The sequence below is a fragment of the Balaenoptera borealis genome (assembly GCF_965194805.1).
Source record: "Balaenoptera borealis genome assembly, chromosome: 10".
NCBI classification, from domain to species: Eukaryota; Metazoa; Chordata; class Mammalia; order Artiodactyla; family Balaenopteridae; genus Balaenoptera; species Balaenoptera borealis.
This window is the reverse complement of record NC_138874.1, coordinates 113,463,694-113,469,693: the sequence shown is the minus strand read 5'-3', so window position 1 is coordinate 113,469,693 and position 6,000 is coordinate 113,463,694. Positions and strand designations below refer to the sequence as shown.

The 6,000-nt window shown below is 37.2% G+C and overlaps 1 long non-coding RNA gene across 1 annotated transcript; it reads right to left on the bottom strand.

Annotated features, from left to right (window-relative positions):
* Nucleotides 1-1,395: 1,395 nt before the first annotated feature.
* Nucleotides 1,396-3,891, bottom strand: LOC309635438. The gene is made up of 2 exons (XR_014248833.1): nucleotides 3,817-3,891; nucleotides 1,396-3,512 (listed from the first exon to the last, which is right to left on the bottom strand). It is a non-coding gene; the product is annotated as an uncharacterized lncRNA (long non-coding RNA).
* Nucleotides 3,892-6,000: the final 2,109 nt, after the last annotated feature.

The window sequence follows — 6,000 nt, the reverse complement described above, 5'->3', positions numbered from 1 at the left end:
GCGGGCTTCAGTAGTTGCGGCTCACGGGCTCTAGAGCGCAGGCTCAGTAGTTGTGGCGCACGGGCTTCGTTGCTCCGCGGCATGTGGGATCTTCCCGGACCAGGGATCGAACCCGTGTCCCCTGCATTGGCAGGCAGATTCTTATCCACTGCACCACCAGGGAAGCCCAGGAAGACTGATTTCAGGACCTGTCCCCACATAGAGAAAACTCAGGATGGATGGCTATTCCAATCTCTAGAATGTGCCAGAATGAGTAACTCTAGTGGATCCAGAACTTTCCATTTTTACATTACCCATCTATCCTTCTCCCTCCTCTTTTCCCAAGTTATGCCCAAGTATTAACATTTACTAACCAGTGACATCATGAGGACAGACCCTTTGCTGGAATTTTCCTTTACCCTTTTTTTCTTGGAGTACTTTTCATTGTTGAATAATATATCATGTATTATAGAGATCCTAAATGTACAGTTTAATAAATAAAGACTAATGCATCTATCAAGATATTGAACATTTACATCACCCCAAAAAGTTCTCTCATGCCTCTTCCCAGAAAATCTCCCACTCCTGCTAAAGGCAGCACCTGTTCTGATGTCTATTACCATAGATAGTTTAACCTGATCTAGATCTTCGTATAAATGGAATCGTACAGAATATACTTTTTTATTTCTAGCTTCTTTCACACAGCAAAACCTCTTTGAGGTTCATGCTTTATTACCTATATCAGTAATTTAGGTAATGTATCTTTTTTCTCTCATTGCTTCAAAGATTTTCTCATTGGTTTTTTTAAAAATTTGAGTAAAATATGTCTTAGTGCAGTTTTCTTTGTCTCTATCACACTTGGGATTAGTTGTACTTCTTGGCTCATAAAGTATATAATATAGTTTATAATATCAGTTTATAGTTTTCATCAAATTTGGGAATTTTTCAGCCATTATTTCTTCAAAAATGTTTTCTGCCTGCCCTCATTTCTGGGACTTCATTTATATGTACATGGTATATCTAATATTGTCCCATAAGTCACTGAAGCTCTTTAAACTTTTAAGCCATTTTTTCCCTCTGTATTTCAGTTTGCCTAGTTTTTATTGCTATATATTTAAGCTTGCTAATCTTTTCTTTTACAGAGCTTAATCTTCTCTGAAGTCCACCCAGTGAAATTTTCATTCAGATATTGTATTTTTAGGTCATAGAATTTTTATTTGGTTGTTTTAAAACTAATTTTTATTTCTCTGCCAAGTTTCTTCATATGTTTGTTTATTGTATTCAGCTTTTCCATTAAATCCTTGAATATATTCATTATAGCACTTCTAAGTTCTTGGCTAATTTTAACATCTATGTCATCTTTGAATGTGCATCTATTGAGTTTTTTTGTCCTGATTATTTTCCTGCTCCTTTGCAGGTCTAATTTTTTTTTTTTTTTTTTTTTTTTTTATCGTTTGCAGGATGCAACATTCCTGAGAGTTTAGATTGGTTGATCTTTTGTTAGAATAAGTCTGTAGAAATCCTTATAGGTGAGAGTAGCCCCAGTTTTATGACAGACTTCACTGAAGTTTCATCCTGATAATGTACAAGTTAGTATTCCATGGAAGACTTCAGGAATTCTTACGCAGACCTCTAGAACTTCTTTTCTGCACAGATTTATTCTGCTTTGGCACCCCGTCTCACACATTCCAGCCTCCCCAGTAGCCACAAACTTTGATTTCTGTTCCTCTACTCAGACACAAAGCTGCTGTCTCTTTGGGCTTTACTTCTCTGTGCTGCAGTTTAGAAAACTTCCCAGGCAGAATGCTGGGGTTAATGTTGTAATCATCTCATATGTTTCCTTTCTTTCAAGGATCACAGCCTTCCATTGATCAAAACAAACAAAACAAAACAAAAACGAAAAAACTTTACCATGTGTGTTTTTCCAGTTTTATACACTTTTATATGGCGAGAAGATACGTTTGATATCCTTACTTTGTCATGGCTAACACAGAGTTTCCTACGTTTATTTTAAATATTTATTGCATTGTTTTGTAATTATCTATATGGATCCCTTCCCCCAAGGCTTGGTCTAAGTCATTTTTGCATCTTTAGCCCCTATCAAGCACCTTAAATGGTGCAGAGTGAATGATTTTTGAATGAATGAACTAATATATATGTGTATATATATGTGTGTGTGTATGTGTGTGTGTGTGTGGCAATTCGTTTTATGTTATGTGCTGTTTAGAATTGTAATTAGTTTAGTAAAGTTATGTGGTTATGTTATTTAAATAGCAGTTACCTTTATACTTAAAAAAAAATAGGAAACACATATACATGGCTCAAAATGAAAAAGGTTCAAAAAGTGAAATAATGAAAAACATGTCTCCTTTCTTCCTTGTTCCCCAGACAACCAGTTCGCCTTTTTTGAGACAAAGTTAGTTACCAGTTTCTTGTCTAATCTTCCAGAGGAATATTAGGCATTTGCAAACATCTGTATATATATGAATTTTCTGTTAACTAAATTGCAAGGTATGGGTATTTTTCCATATTAGCACTTATAGACCTACTTCGTTCATTTCAGCCTCTGGAGTCAATATGTGGTTGCACCAGAATGTATTTAACTCTGCTTCTGTTGTAGGCCACATAGGTTATTCCCAGTCATTTTCTAATACAAAAACAGCTATGTGGAATATCCTTGTTCATATGTCATTCATATGTCATTTCAAGTATATGAGTATATGTGTGAATATAGAATTCTTGGTCACTGGATCCAGGTTGTTTTTTTTAAAATAGATGAGCAATATGTGTGTGTGTGTGTGTCTGTGTGTGTGAGTGATTCTTTGGAGATAAGTTTTCACTATGTGAGTATGAGTGCAGTTACCATTCCACCTGTAATGACAAATAGCATTAATTACTTCTCTTCTTATATGATTAAGAAAGTTAGATTCAATCCCTTAAGTAAACTGACATCTAGAAACTGGAGTAAATACCACTGGAAGGCCAAATAATAAAACAATTCAGCACCTTCCAAGATCTGCTTCGAGGGGTGCATAGAATTCCCTCCTATTCCCCACTCAAAAAATCATAAATGTTTATGCTTTGGCAAAAGTGTATTTTTTCCTCAACTTCTTTGAGAAACTTGAAGACCTTCAATGGATTTCTGGCAGAATGAAATGACAATTTCTTTATTTTCCACCATGAAATTCGTGTCTGTAATCCACAGAACATTATTACTTGTGGAATGATTTAGTATCCACCTAGGTTTTGCCTTGTGTATACTTTTGATTTGCTTCAGGAATTGAGGAAAAATGTTGGTAATAGAATATAATACAGCACTGAGATACCAAGGAAAGTCTCTTGGTAAATAGGAGATAGACAGCTATTTCTTATCAGCTATTAAAGCAGGATAGAAATTTAGTTCTTAAATGTTTAATTTCTGGAAGTATTGCAATGTTAAGAAAGGCTTTTATGTATTAAAAGATTGCCTGTTTGAAAGATAAATACCATATGATATCAGTTACATATGGAACCTAAAATACTACACAATGGGGCTTCCCTGGTGGCGCAGTGGTTAGGAATCCGCCTGCCAATGCAGGGAACACGGGTTCGTGCCCCGGTCCGGGAAGATCCCACATGCCGCGGAGCGGCTAGGCCCGTGAGCCACAACTACTGAGCCTGCGCGTCTGGAGCCTGTGCTCCGCAACAAGAGAGGCCGCAACAGTGAGAGGCCCGCGCACCGCGATGAAGAGTGGCCCCCGCTTGCCGCAACTAGAGAAAGCCCTCGCACAGAAACGAAGACCCAACACAGCCAAAAATAAATAAATAAATAAATTTATAAAATACTACACAATGAACTTATCTACAACACAGAAACAGACCCATAAACATAGAGAACAGACTTGTGGTTGCCAATGGGGAGGGGGTGGGGGAGGGATGGAGTGGGAGTTGGGATTAGCAGATGTAAACTATTATATATAGGATGGATAAACAACAAGGTCCTACTGTATAGCACGGGGAACCATATTCAATATCCTGTAATAAACCATAATGGAAAAGAATATGAAAAAGAATATATATGTGTATAACTGAGTCACTTTGCTGTACAGCAGAAATTAACACAACATTGTAAATCAACTATACTTTAATAAAAAATTTAAAGATTAATAATTAAAAGAATTTTAAATTGCCTCTTTAATGGAAAATTATGAGTATGTCTAGGCAGCTTCTCTATTAAAATGATCCCAAAGTACACACAGTCTACATACATTTTATAACAAAAGTGAAAATGTACATGAATTAATTAAAAATAGTAAAATAACTCCTGTTATATTCTTTAGAGTTCTAGGTGCTGTAAGATGTATACTTGCGATTTAAAAAAAAATGTTAACCTTTAATAACCCACATGACAAACAAAAGAAGAAATCAGCAGCCTCAAATTGTAGAAATAAACAAGAAAGCTAACAGCTTGTCCCAGTGCTTTATCAGCTAGACTAGCACTTTCCAAAGCAAGAATCCTTTAGTAACGATATATTGTGGAGGAAGGAAGAGATGATTGTATATGGTAGACAGTACAAAACGGCCATTTTTAAACTTCATATATGAGTTGCATATTTATTTTCATGTATTTATTTTCATATTGGTACATCATCTGAGATTTTATTACAAGTAGGCTAATGGAGATAGTATCATAGTCAATTAATTTGTAAAAATATGAATATAGAAAAAATATTAAGGAATTAGAGGTGGGAATTCACATCTGTCAAAAATGGCACCAGTGGAGCTGGAATGATGGAATTGTGGGAAGTCTGGAGCCAGGGCCACTGCCCAGGAGCTGACATGACCTTCGTCCCAGATTTTGGTCTTATTCTCCAGTCTATGAAGTCTTCGTGTTCCGGACTGTGCTCTATCTGCAGCAGCCTCTATACCACAGGCTCTGACATCACTTTTCTATTGTCAGCCACACCCAGCTCTGTCTATCTCAGCCCATACTTCATGCAGCCCCTGCCCCTGGAGGAGTCCCCGGACATCTTTCACTCTTAACAGAGGGGGAGACGGTCCCCAATGTCAAGCCCTCTGAGATTCCCAAACCTAGTTGGAAAAGGTTCTTGACTTGAAGCAAGATCACAGATTCTGCCTCCCCAAACTCAAATGAATCAAAAGCAAGACCACCTCCCCCCAACTCTAGGAGGTATGTGTGTGACAGCTTTAGAGCTAATAAAATGCCAAGAGATTTCTGGGGTAGAGGCATATAATTGTTTTTTGCAATAACTTAAAGCTGAGAGGATACAAGTTCTGGACAAGGATGAAAGTCCATGAACTCAGGAGCAGATCCAAAAGAAACATAACCAGGAAAGAGAACAAGACAGGTGACCTCGTTTGAGGCCCTGTACCAGGTTATGCATGGGACTTCCCTTACCTGAAACGTATGTGAGCTTAAGTCAACTTGATTTAGGTATTTTGTCAAAGCTCTGTACACTCTTTCCTCCTGGATGCATTCGGGGGAAAAAGTGAAAGAAAGTCATCCAGCCAAAAACTGAAGCTTGGTGAAGATAAGACAAAGTGAGCCCAGATAATGTAAGAAGAATATCAGCGGAAATCACTCACAATGTATTAGAACAAAGCAATGGTTGGACAGAACTGCCCAGGTTAAGCATAAGCAAGATAAAAAGAAATGCCAAGGGGACTATGTAAACATACAGCCAAAGGAAAGAAAGACAGAGTAAACCCTCTGGGGTTGGGAAAACACGATCCAATGAAGTTTCCTCTGCATGTATTATGCTATGTAAAGACTTATAATAAGAAGAATTTGTTAAAATAAGAAATGAATAATGAGATAATAAAACAATAGAGATGAGCTGAAACTCCAAAGCACACAATTTCAGATTAAATACATAAGCTAGAAAAAGACTTGACTGAAAGACTAGTTATCCCCACAGAGGAAAGTAATGGTGAGTGCAGAGGAAGAAGGTAAGGAGACCAAATCAATTAGAGAGAGATGGTGGATGTGGAGGTCAAAGATAACCCAACCCAAGAATGACT